Source organism: Nicotiana tabacum, chromosome 5 (genome assembly GCF_000715075.1).
Source record: "Nicotiana tabacum cultivar K326 chromosome 5, ASM71507v2, whole genome shotgun sequence".
Lineage (NCBI taxonomy): Eukaryota > Viridiplantae > Streptophyta > Magnoliopsida > Solanales > Solanaceae > Nicotiana > Nicotiana tabacum.
This window is the reverse complement of record NC_134084.1, coordinates 80,913,129-80,932,099: the sequence shown is the minus strand read 5'-3', so window position 1 is coordinate 80,932,099 and position 18,971 is coordinate 80,913,129. Positions and strand designations below refer to the sequence as shown.

The 18,971-nt window shown below is 37.2% G+C and overlaps 1 non-coding gene across 3 annotated transcripts; it reads left to right on the top strand.

Moving 5' to 3' along the window:
• Positions 1 to 4,880: 4,880 nt before the first annotated feature.
• Positions 4,881 to 14,175, top strand: LOC107804546 (uncharacterized). 3 transcript variants are annotated; one of them, XR_012709597.1, is made up of 4 exons: positions 4,881 to 5,037; positions 7,350 to 7,478; positions 9,561 to 9,631; positions 13,068 to 13,135. It is a non-coding gene; the product is annotated as an uncharacterized LOC107804546 (transcript). The 3 variants fall into 3 exon arrangements; XR_012709598.1 differs by lacking the exons at positions 9,561 to 9,631; positions 13,068 to 13,135 and adding an exon at positions 13,718 to 14,175; XR_012709596.1 differs by lacking the exon at positions 9,561 to 9,631 and having other exon boundaries at positions 13,068 to 13,088.
• Positions 14,176 to 18,971: the final 4,796 nt, after the last annotated feature.

Sequence of the window (18,971 nt, the reverse complement as noted above, 5' to 3'; positions counted from 1 at the left end):
CTGTGTACAGATTCAGGCATTGCTGATCTTGCCAGTGCGAGTTGAGAGCTCCCGGCGGACATTCGGAGTTCACGAGGTAGCTGTTTGACGTCCTCAGACCCATGTTTCTCCCTCTTTATCATTTCTATCTCTGATTAGACAATTGTAATAGTTTATAGACTTATCAGATTTGTAGTAGGATTTATAGATGCTCATGACTAGTGATACCCCGATATATGGATGTGTTGGGTTGTTCTTCCGCGTATTTATGATATTATCTGTTACTTTGAACTATTTTATCATGTTTCAACTGTTTCTCAAATGCTTAATCATTAATAAATTGGAAAATAGGAAGTGACGGCTGGCCTTGTCTTTACGAGACGCGCCATCATGACCGGGTCCGGGTTTAGGGTCGTGACAAGAAGACATGTGCCTTGCTTTCATTGATTTGGTACATATATTGTGTGGATAAATTTTTACCTATTACAAGATAATATAATTATATTTTAGAATGCAAACAAAGATATATAAATAGGTAGTTACCCGTTCACTTTTCATTTTTTTAAATTATAAAAATAGAGGTCTCTTTGAAAAGAAATATTGTGATGACCCAAAAGGTCATCACTTGTTTTAGAAATAGATTCTGTATTTTGAGGACTTAAAAACCTTTTTATCTCTCACCTCGATTTGCGTGCACAGTCTGGGCGCGTATCCGGAAAGCCATTATGTGAAAATATGTGAAAATAATAAATTTTGCCTTTAAAATGAATTTAAGTTGACTTCGGTCAACATTTTGGGTAAACGGACCCGAACCCGTGATTTGACGGTCTCGGAGGGTCCATAGGAAAATATGAGATTTGGGCGTATGCCCGGAATCGATTTCCGAGGTCCCAAGCCCGAGAAATGAATTTTTAAAGAAAATTATTTTCTGGAATATATATAAGTTTTTGAAAAAAAATGTGTTTGGTATTTGATGGTATCAGACCCGTATTTTGATTTCGGAGCCCGGTACAGGTCTTATATGTGATTTAAGTTGAGCTGGTAAAAATTGGTAAGAAACGGAGGTCATATGACGTGATTCGGAACCTTAGTTGTAAAATTTGAAACTTTGAAAGTTCTTGAGATTTTCTTTGATTTTGAAGCTAAATTCATAGTTGTTGATGTTATTTTGGTGATTTAATTGCACGAGCAAGTCCGTATGATGTTTTTAGGATAATGTGCATGTTTGGTTTGGAGCCCCGAGGCTCGGGTGAGTTTTGGATAGGCCACGGAGTGAAATTTGGACTAAGGAATTTCTGGTGTGTTGTAGAGCCTGCAGGCTTCGCAAATGCGAGCAATGCATCGCAAATGCGAATAGTGGCCTGTGCTGTCTTGGTCGCAAATACGACATCGCAAATGCGAAGGCAGTATCGCAAATGCGAAGGAGACTGGATTCCTCAAGGTTCGCAAATGCGAACCCCTGTTCACAAATGCGAAGTTAGCAGTCTGAGGGTTTCGCAATTGCGAACCCTGGTCGCAATTGCGACATCTGCAACCTGCAAAATCATAACTTAGACGCATTTCAACCATTTTTCAAACCCTTTCAAAACCAAAATACCTTGGGGCGATTTTTCAAAGATAAGTACTCTTCCAAATCGATTGTAAGTCATTTCTAACTCGTTTTCATTAATCTTTAACATCTTTTCACATGATTTCACCTCAAAATAAAGGGTTTTCATGGGAAAAATTGGGTATTTTGGGTAGAACCTAGGGTTTTCAAATTTTGGGAATTTGGACCTCAATTCGAGGTCCGATTTCAAAACAAATTATATATTTGGGTTAGTGGGGGAATGGGTAATCGGGTTTTGGTTCGAACCTTGGGTTTTAACCATGTGGGCTCGGGGGCGATATTTGACTTTTTGGGAAAAACTTTAGAAAACCTATTTTCATGCATTGGAATTGATTCATTTAGCATTTATTGATATAGTTAAGTAACTTGTGGCTAGATTCGAGTGAATTGGTGGTGGAATCAAGAGGGAAAGCGATAGTTGAGACTTGAATTGTATTTGTGGCATCGAGGTAAGTGTTTGGTCTAACCTTAGCTTGAGGGATTAGGAGTTGTGTCCTATTTGCTATGTGTTATTTGAGGAGTACGACGTATATGCATGGTGACAAGTATTTATAAGTTGGTGTCAAGCATGCACGTGAGTCTTATACTATGATTAATGTGACTCAGTTTGTATTATTCATGCCTTATGTGATGATTTCTATTGTTGAGCAAAGCTTGTGGAAGTAATATTGGTATTTGAATATTGAAGAGCGTTGGCTCAAGTTGTAAAATGAATTGTGGAAGTATAATTGACAATTGAACCTTATAGAGCATTGGCTCAAGTTGTGAAGTAAATGTGAAAAAGAGAAGAGGATTATTATATTGTCTCCCTTGCCGGGATGTTGTTGCTTTTAATGCTATCTCCCTTGCCGAGATGTTGATGCTTTTGATATTGTTCCCTTGCCGGAATTTGATTGTTGTACTATTGTTCCCTTGCCGGGATTTTGTTGTGATTTTATTTATTTTCTTTCCCAAATTGCTTTGTGATTGTTGCTTGGATGAGGAAGAGTGTTAAAGCACGAAGGGTGATGCCGTGTATTGTTTTGGTAAGAGAGTGTTAAAGCATGAAGGGTGATACCGTATATAATTTTGTGAGGAAGAGTGTAAAAGTACGAAGGGTGATGTCGTGCCGCATGATATACAATTCCGTGCCATTTATATTGATTTTATGATAAGGACAGGAGTAAAAGCACGAAGGGTGATGCCGTGCACTTGTCCTTGATTTTTCTGATTCTTGTTGATAATTGAGTTATGGTGTTCTTTACGTTTATTTACTGATTTTTTGTTGTTACTTGATTTTACTGTGATATTATTGATTCCCTTGCCCAAATTGCTTTATGATTGTTGCTTGGGTAAGGAAGAGTGTAAAGCACGAAGGGTGATGTCGTGCACTTGTCTTTGATTTCCTGATTTTTATTGATAACTGAGTTATGGTTTCTCTACATTTAATTGTTGGTTTTCTGTTGATACCTGTTGGATCCCGCAACATGATTCCTCTTCCTATCTTCAATTGAACTGAGGTGATCCTTATATTTACTTGTTGTTCTTCTGTTATTATTCGATGTCCCCGCAACATATTTCCCCCTCCCATACTTAACTGTACATTTCTGCTTTTATTTTTCGTAGTATATGATTTAACTGCACAAGTTTATTTGGTAGTCTAGTCCTAGCCTCGTCGCTACTTCGCCGAGGTTAGGCTAGGCACTTACCAGCACATGGGGTCGGTTGTGCTAATACTACACTCTGCACTGTGTGCAGATCCAGGTGCAACAACTTTTGAATCTTAGCTTTGGGTTGCTACCTTCAGTCCATTTGGAGATCCGAGGTAGTTTTGCAGGCGTCCGCAGTCCTTGGCGTCTCCTTCTATCCTGTTATTATGTTTCTTTTATATATTTCAGAGACAGTGTTGTAATAACTCTTTCGGGCCTTTATTTGTAGTATTCCTAGACAGTCGTGAAATTGTAACACCAGTCTTGGGTAGTTTACGCATGGATTGGTATTAACATCTTTATTAGTATATTACTTTTCAGTTTTCCACTTTTAAATTTCCTTGTTTATAAATTGTTGGTTCATAATTGTTAAAAGAATAAAAATGAAAAAAAAGTAAATTGTTAGCTTGCCTAACTTTCACTAGTAGGCGCCATCACAACTCCCGAGGGTGAAAAATCCGGATCGTGACAAATATTCAGTTGGACTCTAATGAAGTATTTTATACCAAGTGATTAATAAGTTGTGGGAGGCTTAGACCATTTGTCTGTGCTTTTTTTTAAAATGAGAGGACTATACTGAAATATTATGAACCCAAAATATTACGATTTTAAGAATTTATAGAAAGAAACTTAAATTAACTTGGGATTGAATCGTAGTAATTGTTGTTTGACGGGTTTAGGAATGCCTTCAAATATTTGCCACATTAATAATATGCTTTTTACAATAATAACAAAAAATATTAGGGTCATATATGTAATTTCTGCTCTTTAATAAGACCCTTCACATACACGTCTAGCTATTAGGGATGACAATTGGGGCATGGTGAGGCCAGGGGCAGGGTAGGGCAGGGCAAAATGTTATTTTTGAAATTTTTTAATAGGGTAGGGTGGGTTGTATAGAGATTGCTATGTTTTCATTTGATACTGGTTAGCAAGGCAACTGGTTGAAGCAGTGATTAGATTGGGATAAGAGCAAATGCTTGTCAATTTTCTATATATGAAATTCTTCAAATAAGAGATAGAATATATTTTACTCAATACTAACTCATCTATCAGAATTTTCATTTTGATACTATAATGTATGTTGAGATCAATCGTTAAGAGAAAGAATAGAACAAAGTACACGAGGAGGGCTTATAATTTAGCTTAGGCACTTTAGTGTTATTGAAAATCCTCGAAGGTAAATCCTCATAAATCAAGAAGTGACCTTTTCTACTCTACAAAATGAATAAACAATTGAGTGAAATGATGAGGTATAATACAGATGAAACTAGTGACAAAATGAAGTTAGAAATATTTTGGATAATATACGCAAAACAATTTGCCATCAATGCTTATAGGATGTTTATTTGCTCCAAGATGCAACAAGAAGTATTTTCCTGCACGTCATGATTTGTTGTTATTACTCCTCACTACCTAACATTCAAAGATTTTCTTTAATAAGCTACATAACATTCATAAAAAAATGTATTTTATTCAAGGGATATACATAAACAACTCTTATTCATATGTCAATTTTATAAAGTACAATAAAAAATCAAAAAAGTTAAAAAAAGAGTCAAACATAGTATTACAAATTAGAAAATAAAGAAAAAATAAAAATAAAAGAGGGTAAACGAACATGGCGGGTCAAGGCTTGACCCGCCCCGCCCTAACCTGCCCTGCCCCATTTACACCCCTTAGCTCCGCACAAAATCCCTCGGCTCTTGAAAGTTTCTCTGTTCTGTACTTTTCTTCCTTGCTGAAGAATCAGTCTTTGAGGTACATCTTCTTTTTGTGTTACGCTATTGAACTTTTGTTTCTATTTCTCTTACTTTGCCCAATTACTGAAATTGTTATCTTTCGATTGTTATGTAATTTTTGTTTGGGATTCGTGTCCCGCATCTTTTACTTAGGACAAACCACATCAATTCGAAAAATAATAAAGAAGCTTTGTTAAGTTTGAGAATTTGTTGTTTGTTTCCAGAACTAAAGGGTTAATTTCTGAGGTTTTACTCCTCTTTTGTTTTGTTTCTTCCCTGGAGTTGATTGTATTGAAGGTAGTTGACCAATCTTAGGGAAAGGAAAGAATCAATGTTTATACAAAATTTCTGATATTGGAGCTATGTAATGCTAGCAAGTTTTCTCAGTTAAAAGAAACATTTCTTTTTTTATTAATTTGATGAAAAGTTTTGGTTAAACGTATTAGATTTGTGATTTATGGGAAACGATAAATTTAACTTAAAGAGACATGAGTTGAGAAAACCCCACAACCAATTATGAAGACATTTATCTATGGAACTGCCATTTTTTTTAATAGTGGGTCTTATAGGGTTCTTTCTTGTACTGCAAGTGTGCTACTCTGTAGTATGTTAAGGGTCAACATTTTTTTTACCTGTACAACCTTCAGTTAAGTTGAAACTCATTCCGGAGGATTATCATTTGGTTTACACTAAAACATTTGTACTCTGGTTCTAGGTGGATGTAATTACATAAAGTATGTCATGGAATATTTTAGGCTAGTTTGAGCCTTATTACACCTGAGGTGTAGGATGTCATGAAATGCCTTTGCCGTGATTCATCTCCCTTCAATGCTGATCTTTAGTGGTTATTAACCCGGCGAGTCAAAACGTGGTGACTGTAAGTCTTTGTATTGTGAGGTGTCCACCTCTAAGATAGGCTATGCCTTTAGGCGTCAATTTAGTCATCTTCAAGTTATTCATTAGAAGATAATATCTATTTGTTGTCTTCTAGTTAACTTTAGTTTGTAAAAGTCATTTGAAGTCTGGAGCCTCTATTTATATAAAGAGCTCTTTCGTTTCTTTTGTAATGAGTGGTGGGACTCATTTAGAGAAGGCTCTTACTAGAATAGTTCTTTTGTTCCTTGGAAATCTCCTAAAACCCAATTAGATTTATTTAGTGCTTCCTTAACTCATTTAATTTAATATGCTCTAGACCTCTTAGTGAGATGTATATTGGAAAAAGCAAGCTCGTGCAAGTTTTGATCCTTCACTATGGTACTTGTAGTTGGTTCATATATAATAGGTAGGTCTTGAATATGAAAATATTAAAAATCAAGAGAGTGCTCCAGAATTGTCTGATGCGCATGAGGCACTTTGCGCTGTGATGGCTGAGCTTGCAGGGATCCCCACTAGCTATGCTACAGGAACAACTCGTAGAGTCCAGGGTTCGGATCCCTTCTTGAAAAAGTTAAAAAACTCCGCATGTACTGTGCAGAATGGCGGATAGGCCTTCCGAGGACGTAGCCAGTAAATCAGCTTTATGGTCAATTACTGAATGGAATATTCACCACACCCTGCATGCAAAGTTGTTTTAACTTTTGTGAGGGTAAAACTTGAACTCTGAAATGCACGACATCTTCCTGAACTCCAAAATGCACGACATCTTCCTGACTCTGATCCCACCCAGTTGAAAAGGATATCTTTTCCAGTAATGGGCTAGAAGCCGCTTTATTTACTCGATGACAGGCCTATCAAACAAAGCTTGAAATACAATCATCTTAAAAGTTGAACTAGGACACCTAGAATTGCAAAATCAATTGTAGTTGGAAACTCAGAAAACCATTTGAATGTTGCAATCAGATTTTAGTTTTGACCCCTTTTCTATATCAGAAAATGTGGTTTTCCCTTTAAAATACTTCCAGGGGTAAAAAAAACCTATTTGTAGGTGGTGGCTACATTCTGACACTTCAGTTTTATTTACCAATGCATACACTGTTAACTCTCTTATGTATGAGTTTACTGTAACTTACTCCTAAGTTGCTTGCGGGTATCCGATACGTGGATGGATCCAAGTTTCGGATTCGGCAAAATCTAAATTTTAAGATTCAAGGGTGCGGATCCGGATCCGGATATGGATACGGATGCGGGGATTCGGCTAATAAAAAATAGAGCTATAAAAATATTATAAATTTTGAGAGATACATTCTGACACTTCAGTTTTCTTTACCAATGCATACACTGTTAACTCTCTTATGTATGAGTTTACTGTAACTTACTGTCTTACTCGAAAAGTATGGTTTTATAGTGGTTTTGTAATTATCCTGATAATTTGCTGCTTTTGAGACGCTACAGAGTAAGTAATTCAGAATGAGTGGAACAGGAGAAAATTGATCAGCAACCACCAGGATTCCAGCAGATTTTCTCAATCAATTCATGGACGACCTCCCGTTGTTAAATTGAACTCAAGTGTTGACTATCGAGGTTAATCACTCTGATGATTCCTTTTGTTTCTTCTTATATTTTTTTGAACTTGCTTTTCTCTTGCTTATACATTGTTTTTATTTATAGTGTTATACTCAACAACATGACTAAGCCATAGCATAAAGTATACTAGTAGTTGCCCTTTTCTCACTTTAAGATTTGTATTTGGACCTCTAATAATTTGTAACAAGAGTAGATGAAAAGGTCCTTGAGATACTAAAGCTTTGACACAGAAAAGGGTTTTACTAGAGTGAGAAACGTTGAGTATTCTCGCGTTACAAATACTTATTTACTTATCGTCACATTTCAAATATTCGTTAGTCCATGTAATGTAAGATGACCACCATTTGCATCGACTATGAATGGTCTGTAGACCAAACTAACGCTAATCCCAGTTACCTGTGTAATAAATATCTAAATTGATGGATTGTAAAGTAGGAGTTGCTCTGTGATAAAAATTGTACTAATACTTTGTGAAAAGTTGATCTTGGTGGTAGGCATTTGTGACATGATTGGCCAAGCATCTAAAATCAGTTTATTTTGAAAAGTGTTTTTCTCAAAGGTGCTTTTCAAAAAAAGTACTTTAGGTGAGAAACAATTTGTGTTTGATTAATTAATTTGAAAAACACTTTTGAGCAACAATTAGTCTTTGGCCAGGCTTTTAAAAAGTGCTTCTAAGTTGGGCGTTTGGACATAAGAATTGTGAAATTCCGGTAAAAAGTGAAAAATATTTTCAAATGAAAATGGTATTTGAAAATTAAAGTTATGTTTGGACATGAATACAATCTGGAGCTGTTTTTGAATTTTTGTGAGTGATTTGAAGTGAATTCTGAAAAGTAGCTTGTTAACGTTTTTCAAATTTTCGAAAAATTCCGAAATTCAACTTCAAGTGAAATTTGAAATTTTCATGACCAAACACTGATTTCGAAAAAAGTGAATTATTTTTTATGGCCAAATGCAGTATTGTCAAAGGCGCGCTTAAGCCCTAAAGCGAGGCTCAAAACATGTTGAGCACTTCGCCTCACTTCGCGGGCGCTTTAGTGTTGCATCAAGGCTCAAAGGCATACTTTTCCTTGCCAATGAGTGTAATCCTGAAAAGACGACATTGAACAATTGATATTTCACTTTATCATAATTTTTAAATTTTTTTTTTGTCCATATATTTGTTATTCATGCTTATAATTATTGGTCTTGGACTACAACAACAACCCAGTATAATCCCGCTTAGTGAGGTCTGGGGAGGGTAGTGTGTACGCAAACCTTACCTCTACCCTGGGGTAGAGGCTGTTTCCAAATAGACCCCCGATATCCTTTCCTTCAAGAACTTCCCACCTTGCTCTTGGGGAGACTTGAACTCACAACCTCTTGGTTGGAAGTGGAGGTTGCTTACCATCAGAGCAACCCTTCTTGTCATATACGTATTTTTACTTTTTCCCAGTTGCGCCTTTTTTCATTAAAGCCCCCGCTTTATTTGCACTTTGCGCTTAAAGCTCCAACGGGCCTTAGAGCTTTTTTGCACTTTTCGCCTTTGATAACACTGGCCAAATGGCCCCTAAGTGTATTTTTTCGAAATTGTTTTTCAAAAAAAGTGCTTTTGATGAAAATCTATTTTTTCTGCTTCTCAAAAACTGCTTTTGCTTTTACTCAAAAGCACTTTTTTTCCTTATAAAAGCTTGGTCAAACACCTTAACTTTGCAAAAAGTACTTTTAGCCCACAAAAGTACTTTTGGCCATAAAGAAGCGGCAAAACAGGCTATAAGCTTTTTGCCCTGAAGTTAAGAATCATTTGATGCAATTAGCATATTGAACATTAATTCTGAGAGATTTTAACCGTATGCCGAAGTTTGAAATACTGTATGCAAAGTTTGTGTGTTACTGGTTAGTATACTTTAATGTTCTCTAGAGCTCCTATATCAATGATTGATTTATTTAGTTGTTTTATGTATTTGCCAATGGGTTCTTGAATAAAATGTTTTGTCGAGAGAACCATTTGCTTCTTGGTCCTTTCTTGGTGCTTATGAATGCTTCATTGCATTGCTATTTGGTATTGATCTCCTTCTCTGCAATATATTCCTGGTGTAGTGCATGTTAAAAAGGAATTTTCAGCTACAATCCTTCTGAGCCATCACATTTATGGATTCAGCTCCTCTTGAGTGCGCATCTTCTCCTGTTCTTCTGTTTCAATTTCAATTTTTGACACATTCCTTTAACAATTCAATGGATTTGATTTATTTAATTAATCAGTGTAGTATCTTTCCGATCATTCTGCCAATGACTTAAAACTATGTTTTGACAAAATGGTAGGAAAGATAATATTTTAACTATTGCTTAAACTATATTGATTAGTAAGAAATCACATGTCAAAATTTAAACTAGAACTGGACGAAAGAAGAACTGAATCCAAACAATTTGACACGTCAAAATAGATGAGCTAATTAAGTTTTATGGTTACGACATCAATGAAAAATCATAACACATGACCCAAATGGAGACTGAAGTTCGAAGAATACTTTAGCAAGAGTCAACCATAAAGTTCGAGAAGTACTAATTTTGAGGTAGTATATGAAAATTAACCACCATGCTTGCCAACCGTAGTGTTCATTAAACATGGCGGAGGTCCTCTTGTTTATGGAAAGAGACTAGACAATATTAGCTATTAAAACTTAATTGCTTAATCAAAGTATATATGACTAGTGTCTAAGGCTGGGTATAAATACTTTGATGACGATCGAGACTTGACAACCCAAGAGATTTGATCCTTGGAAAGAGATTGATTCTTTCCAAGAATAAGATAGCTAGCCGTTGTTTTTCCTTGATTTCCTTCCTTCAACAGATGTATGTAATGAAGACTTGCTCCTTGATTGTTGGTTCTTCCAAAATTAGTCGCGTACCAATCTTTACAGAATCTTCGATCTTCCGGAATGCTGCCCTTGATTCGTGCCTTAAGTTTAGGCTTGCTTGATTCTCTCCATCGCAGCTGGTCGATACTCTTTGCTGATTGATTGGCTGATTGGATTCTTTCCAATTTTGCGAGTCCTTTCCTTAGGCGTCCAGATTTGCTGATTGTATTGTAATCTTTGCTGATTGATTTCTTTCCTTAGTCAAGGATCGACTCCAGCAGTCTTGTAGTATCTTCTTGACTCCTTGTAATTGATTTCCTGCATATGCATATTATTTGCATCATTAAAACTGGATCTAACAATCTCCCCCTTTTTGATGATGACAAAATAATATATAAATGTAAACACCAGTCGACTTCCCTGTGTTTTACTCCCCCTTAATGTATGCAGTTGACTGGTCCATGATACTCCCCCTCAATGTATGCAGTTGACTGGTCTATGACAGAGTCGACTTCTGTACCTGTACCTATACTTTTTCTCCCCTTTTTGGCATCAGCAAAGAGGGAACAAGACAAGAAATAAACATAATAGATAGCATTGAAGTAGAAAAGTTATAGTGATCATCCAACGGCTAGGAAAACAGCCCACAAAAACAGCACACCAAAAAAATAAAAATTATCCAAAGGCTGAAAACACAACCCAAAACCAGCAGAGCAAAAGAAATTGTCTTAAAAACATTCACATTAACGACGCAGAAAGTAAGTAAGGGTGTTGCATATGGCCTCCTTCAACTGTTCAAAGCTCGCATTGCCTGAGATGCTCACTCCATCCAACCTGTCATGAATCTCCCTGAAGGCTTTGCCAGCATTCTCCCTAACTCTGAGAACAACTACTCTAATTTTGGACACATCAGACCCTATTTCCTTGGAAATAGCATGAATGTCACCAACAGTAGACTGAGTGGCTGTGAGAAGATTTTTGATTTCAGAGAGTTGAGAGTCAATAACACGAAGCTTTTCACCAAGATCAGGATTGTCAAGACTAGGATGAGGGACAGAGGGTGAAGGTTTGGGCTCTACAGGGGCATGCTTTGCTTCACTATCGTACTTCTTAACCCAGGAGCCTGACACTCACATATTCCATACTAGCAAAGGCTCTAGAATTGTAGGACTTGGAGACAGTGATGAAGGGATAGCTGGACGGGGAAATTTGATGAGCTTTCAGAATGTGAGTGATTTGTCATGCCATAGGGTAGACTGGTGGGATCTTCAACACTTTCGATCATGAAATTGATAACCGAGCAGGAAAACTTGATTTTGAGTTTGGTGACGAGGCAATATATGAAGAATGTGTCTCTTTGGGAGAAAGTTGAAAAGGAACCAGTACGGGGAAGCAAAGTAGTTGCCACAATGTGGGCCAGAACCCGAGTTTCGAAACTAACATCACTGGGACCTAATTGGTTTGGAAGGGGGTCAGAGGGACACTCAACAATACACTGTTTGACTTGGTCAAAGGAAATTTCAAAGTCATCAGGCCAGGTGTTTTTAAACAGCGTAGGAAAACCAGAATAACGACACTGAAAAAGCGAATCAACCAGGGCACAATCAAGAACAATGCGTTTACCTAACATTAGAGATTCCAACCTATCAGGTTTACTGGACGAAGATTTGCATAAAACATTTTTACCAGGGGTTCATATACCTTAGGCGGAGGAATAGAGAAGAACTTAGCCCAACCTTGATAAACGAAAAGGTCTTTGACCTTGCAATTGAGGGCTTCCATATCGTCAAGGTTGACAACCCTTCCATGAGCAATGGGCTTGTCTTTCAGAGCAATGAAGAAATCCTTATTTGGGGAATCCCAGATAGATTAGTAGTGCGTAAGAGCTAAGAAAATCTATTAGGGGACGAGGGCTTTGAAACATTGGCCCTTGCCAAGTTACACTAAAAGTTAAGCTAGGATGAAGCTCATCCGACGTTTGATTATAAAATGGATTGACTTGCAGTAGAGTCCGAGCCAGAATTTGAAGTTTATGAGTTTGAGATTTTAGTCTTTTTTTTGATTTTGCACCGGGTGTCCGAGTCTCTAAGAGCCACGACTAATCCCGGGGGTGCACAGGCCCTCGACAAGGAGTTTCCCGCAAGTGCACCACGGTTAATTCAGGTTTTACCCAGTCCGATGACCCTCAAATTGTTTGTACCCAGTGAGTTTCAAACTTGAGACCTTGAAAGGGAGCAAACCCCAAGGCTCAAGTCAATTGCCACCAGGCCAACCCTTGAGGGTTGAGATTTTAGTCTTTTTAAGTTACTAAGCTCTAAATTAATAATTTATACATATTCAATAGTTTTGTTAAGGAAAATACAGAGTTTGAATCATAGTTATTGGGTTTGGCCGAAACTGTAACCAAAAAGCTCCGCCCTTGACTAGCCGGATGAATTATACTAAGTAAATGTTTAGGATTATTGAATCCTACATAGAGGGTGGAATGATAATCTTTGTAAGAGCTTAATTGGACCAGAACTTTTAGGAAACCGGTGTCCCTTTATTTTTGCTGATGATAGTATGATTTTTAGATTTTTTTTAATCTACTTTATTTTTTTTAAAAGTTCTTTGTATATAGATATTTCATTTGGAGCATCTTGATTAATGTTTGCTTAAACTTCTAAGTTGTTCAGTGAGGGTTATTTGTTGGATGCATTGTTTTGTTTAATGTGCTTTAGATATCTGACTTTTTGAACTTGCGTTTCAGTTTTGTATACTGAATGTGAGCTTGTGTATTAAAGAGTTCAACGTCAGTCATATATCAGCAATGCCTCACAGAACTCGGCCTTTGGCAGCTCTTCTACTGTTTACTGGACTTAACGTTGTTTTGGTCTCAACAATAACTCCTGTCTATGATTTCGTATGCTTCCATCCATATTGGGAAAGAAGAGTAAGACTTGTTATTTGCATCTCTACTAATCAATCTGATAACTGCTCCTCTATTCAGCAATCATTGGCTTGGGTTATCTCTTCACCGTTTCTTTCTTGTTTATAATCCTCTGTCCAAGTTATTGTTCGTGACGAGTCATTTATTAGAATAAATGTTTTTGCTATTTGTATTACTTTATTAGCAGAAGTCTTAGTATTCGGCTTAAATGAATCTTACAATTATAATGAGCATGCTTTATTGATTATGTTACTGATTGAGAGAAGTTGATTTTAGTAAAACCTAAACTTAAGTTTAGCAGAGAGTTTCATTAAATATTTGCTAATTTGAGGTAGACTTTATTTCTTTGTGAACTTTCCCTAATCACCTCAGCTTAATTTTGTATTAAATGCTCTAACTTCAGTGTATTTTGTTGTCTTTGTCCTCTTATTACCGTATTACTGATAACTTATTTCCCAAACCTATATCAGAGAGAGCGTCGGCGTCAGGAACGTGAAGCACCTTTAAGAGGTTGAGCAGCTGCTTAGTGTGATATCAGGGTTGGAGGTTTTATATAGCAGATTATTTAATTTAGCCTTGTCACGACTCAAAAAATACTTGGAGAATATGAAAGAAGTTGGAGCCATACACGATGGTTTTTCATTGTACGACATGTTTTTGTTGTTTCCGTGGTAAATATGGAGTCACAATCTGAAATTGAGCAAAATGCTGTGCTAGGCTTACACTAGAAATGTAGAAAAGAAGATATGTTTCTTACCATAGCATACCTGCTCTTTTGGAAAAGCCTTGCGACAAGTTATTTAGAAGCTTAGAGCATAGTGCTAGAACGTTTTCAAAGTTGATTAGTGCTCTTTTGCTGTGTATGATGTAAGATTATTGATAACTTGATGATACTTGCTAATTTTACAAGACATCGGATGGTTTTAATTCTTTGGTGAACGGAAATCAACCAATTAATGGACAATGAGGGGGGAAGGTGAACGGAAATCAACCAAAATTCGAACCGCTTGATTCACTTCTTCATAGCCCTTTCATTAAAGTTGGGAATGGGGGGAACCAATCAGAAGTGCAAATCACGCATGCAAACCTAAGAAACAATTAACAGACCGCGTCGCAACGACTAGGACTTGCATCAGAGGAGTTTTAAGCGTAGCCACTAACCGCCTGAATCTCTGTAGTAGACCATCTCTTTAATCAATGAGTAACGTTAATCTCTTTCTGTCATGACCCAAAATTTCGTGATGCCACCTAACATCCAAGATTAGGTAACTCATTCACACTAATAACATTCAATCATCAAAACACGATATAATAAGTCTGAATAATCATAAATAGCAGAATAAGTAATCAACTTAAGCCAAAATGGTGATACACAATACCAACTCCCAAAATCAAGTAGTACAAAGTCATGAGCTCTAAACCAAATACATAACGGGTCTCAAAGTACAATACTACCTGAAAGTAATACAACAATAGGAAATATGGGAAGGGGATTCCAAGGGTCTGTAACGGTCATGCAACACTACCTTAAATCCTCCTTATCAACGAGCGTGCTCACTCTCGACGTCCATTACAACCAACGCCCGATCTATACAAAAATGTGCAGAAGTGTAATGTGAATACATGTACTCAGTAAATATCAAGATTAAACTCGGTGCAGTAGCGACGAGGTTCAAGTCATGTCATACTCACTAATCAAAGATCTGTCCAACTTATATATAATAACTTGCAACAAGGATATTACAAGATGTAGTACCATCAACTCAACAAACATGAGATAACAACTCAATATAGGTAAATCCATCTTGACAATAAAATCATCAAATAATAACAGAAGCATAGGAAAGCATGTTAAATGCAACATGAAAATATGTGAAATGCATGACAAATCATAAAAAATTCACTTGCATGATTAAGAATGCCACCCTTATACTCCACTTATCATCAACGGAGAATGCCACCATTGTACTCGACTCATCATCAACCGAGAATGCCACACTTATACTCCCCATCAAAATCAATCACATCAACCAAAGTACTACAATCCGCGTGTACGCCATCAAGAGAGAAATATGAAAGGACGACTCTAGGGGACGAATCCATATCCACACATTATACGATAAAAACCTCGTCCCATAACGATAAGTGCACAACAAAGACCTCGTGCCATATCAGTAACCATATCATCATAATCATATGGCAAAGACCCGATACCACAACATCATTACAATAACAATATCCGTATGGAAGAGACCTCGTGCTAACACCCAATCAATCCGCTCAACATGTCCATATGTGCCATGATCATAACAAATTCAAGATAACAATTTATCATCAAGAGATATATTCTCACAATTCATCAATAAGGTGCACAAGGACATGGAAATAATAAAGTGCGGATGTGTGCTCAAGATATAAGACGTGACTACGGTTAAATTAATTTAGCAATAATTCCACAAATGCCCATATTGGCTAATTAAGAGATAATAATCCTAAAACATGATCTCTAGCATGAAAGGATAAGCTCACGTTGTCATACAGAGGATTACACATGTATCATAGAGAGCACACAATTAAATTAAGGAGTAGTAAAAGCCTAGAGTGTAATCCGGTTATTTTCGTACATAGCACCTGTATATACGCTCGTCACCACGCATAATCGTTGCTTTATATACATAGTAATTAAATAATTAAGGTCCAACCCTAAAGGTTATTCTCTCACACAAGATTAGGCAAGATACTTTCCTCAACAAGCCCAACTCAACCCTGTAAAATCGATTTTCCCGTAAAAAATCACCTCCAACTGGCTCGAGTCTAAAAATAAATAACTCAATAACGTCAAACAATGCTATAGGAATCAATTCCAAACAATAAATCTTTAATCTTTATTTAATTTTTAAAAAGTCAACAAAAGTCAAACCCAGACCCACACGGTCAAAATTCGACTCAAGGGGTAGATCCCGACTATCCATAACCGCACGAGTCCAAATATGTGATTAGATTTCAAAACCAAGTCCAAATCATATCTCAAAACCCTAATTTTCACTTTCTTAAATTGTAGAAAAAATTCTCAATTTTCCCTCAAAATTCCATGTTTTTGGTGTTAATAGTTCATGGGAAAACAAGATATATTATCAAAATCAAGTAGAGATCACTTACCCTTTTTTTCTTGTATAAAAATACTCTTTAAAATTACCGCCCTCCAAGTCTAGAGTTCAAAATATGAGATAATGGGTGTAAGTCCTGAAATATCTATTAATAACAAGTTGCGGAAGTCGCAAATGCGAACTTGGTCCCTACAATAGACTTTGCAATTGTGACTAGGAACCAAGAAAATGCGACTAAGCATTGCAAATGTGAAGCACTCTTTGCAAGCGCGGATGTCGTAATTGCGACAACAACTTCGTAAATGCGAAGCTGGCCTTCATAGCTCCACATTGCAAATGCAATCAACAGTCCGCAAATGCAAGCAGACCATCACAAATGTCTGCAGCACCAACAAATCTTTCAACTTCCAAAACTCAATCCGAAACCAATCCGAAATTCACCGGGGTCCCTCGGGCCCCACACCAAACATCCATGCAAGTATATAAATCACATACAAACTCGCTCATATGCTCAAAGAACCAAAATAATATCCATAACCAAGAGTCAAGCACCAAAACATATGTAGCATGTCTTCGAGTTCAAGACCTTCAAAGATTCACAACCAAGCGTCCGATTCATGCCTAACCAACTTGGAATGCAACCAAACTTTTCACACAAGTTTCAAATGACAAAAATGACCTATTTCAAGTCCCAGAATAACAATCTCAACCCCGAAAGCCTCAAAGTCAACTCCTGATCAAACTTGTGAACTTTCCAAACCTTCACATTGCAAACTTTCGATAAATAGAGCCAAAATATCCTAAGAACCTCCAAATTCAAATTCGAACATACGCCTAAGTCCAAAATCTCCGTACGAACCTATTAGAACCATCAAAATATGAATTCGAGGTCCTTTACATAAAATTTATATGTTGGTCAACTCTTATAACTTAAACCTTGAAAAATAAAACTAATTGTTCCAATTCACTCCAAAACCTTTTTGGAATTAAATCAACCAACCCTGTAAGTCATAAACAATAACCAAGCCTACAAGAATCATCAAATGGGGAAACAAAGATCAAATACACAAAAGGACCATCCAGATCATTACATCTCCACCTCTTAATTAAACATTCATCCTCAAACGAGTTTACAATCATACCTGAAATGCCAAAAAGGTGAGGATATCTTTTTCACATATCATGCTTGGTTTCCCAAGTCACCTTCTCGATTGGATGACTCTTAATTGGACCTTCACTGACATGATCTCCTTGGACCCAAACTTCCGAACATGCCTGTCCAAAATAGCCACCAGCTCTTCTTCATAAGTCAGATTCTCATCCAATTGTACTGAACTGAAGTCTAAAACATGGGACTTATCTTCATGATGTTTCCGAAGCATAGAAACATGGAACACCGGATGAACACCAGAAAGACTAGGAGGCAAGCAAATGTATAAGCAACCTCGCCGACTTTCTCCAACACCTCAAATGGACCAATAAACATTGGCTTCAACTTGCCATTCTTTGCAAACTTCATCATGCCCTTCATAGGAAAAAATCTTAGAAGAACATTCTCGTCTTCCATGAAAGCCACTTCATGAACCGTCTGATCCTCATTACTCTTTTGCCCGAACTGGGTTGTGCGAAGCCTATGCTGAATCAACTTCACCTTCTCTAAATCATTACGAACCAAGTCTTAGACCAATAACCTAGCCTTGTCGGGCTCGAACCAACTAATCAGAGAATGACATCGCCTCCCATATAAGGCCTCATACGGAGCTATATGGATAGTAGACTGCTATTTATTATTGTTGGTGAACTCCCTTAGTGATAAAAACCGATCCCACTGACCTCCAAAATCAATAGTGCATGCCCTTAAAATATCCTCAAACATCTTAATAGTCCGCTCAGACTACCCGTCCGTCTGAGAGTGAAATGCATTACTCAACTCAACCTGCATGTCCAATTCACACCGAACCATCCCCAAAATTGTGAAGTCATCTAAGTGCCGCAATTTGAGATGATAGAAATCGTTATACCATGCAGGCAAACAATCTCTCTAATGTAGATCCTAGCCAACTGCTCCGAAATATAGGAAGTCATGACCGGAATGAAATGCGGCGACTTGGTCAACCAATCAACAATGACCCAAATGGCATCAAACTTCCTCAAATTTCTGTGGCAAACCTACCAATAAGTTCATAGTAATGCTCTCCCACTTCCACTCCGGTATATCAATCTTCTAAAGTAAACCACCCATAATCCGATGCTTATACATGACCTGTTAGCAATTCAAACATCTAAAACCATGCCCAACAATGTCCTTCTTCATCCTCCTCCACCAATAATGCTGCTTCAAGTCACGATGCATCTTCGTAGTACCTGGATGAATAGAATACCGCCAACTATAAGCCTCCTCAAGAATAAACTCTCTCAAGCCATCGACATTGGGAATATAAACTCAACCCTGGAGTCACAATACAACATCATCATCAATAGTTACCTCCTTAGCACCACCGTGCTGCACCGTGTCCTTTAGGACAAGTAAATTTAGACCATCATACTGGCTATCCTTAATTCACTCAAACAAGGACGACCGATATACAACACAAGCAAGGGCTCTTCTCGGCTCCGA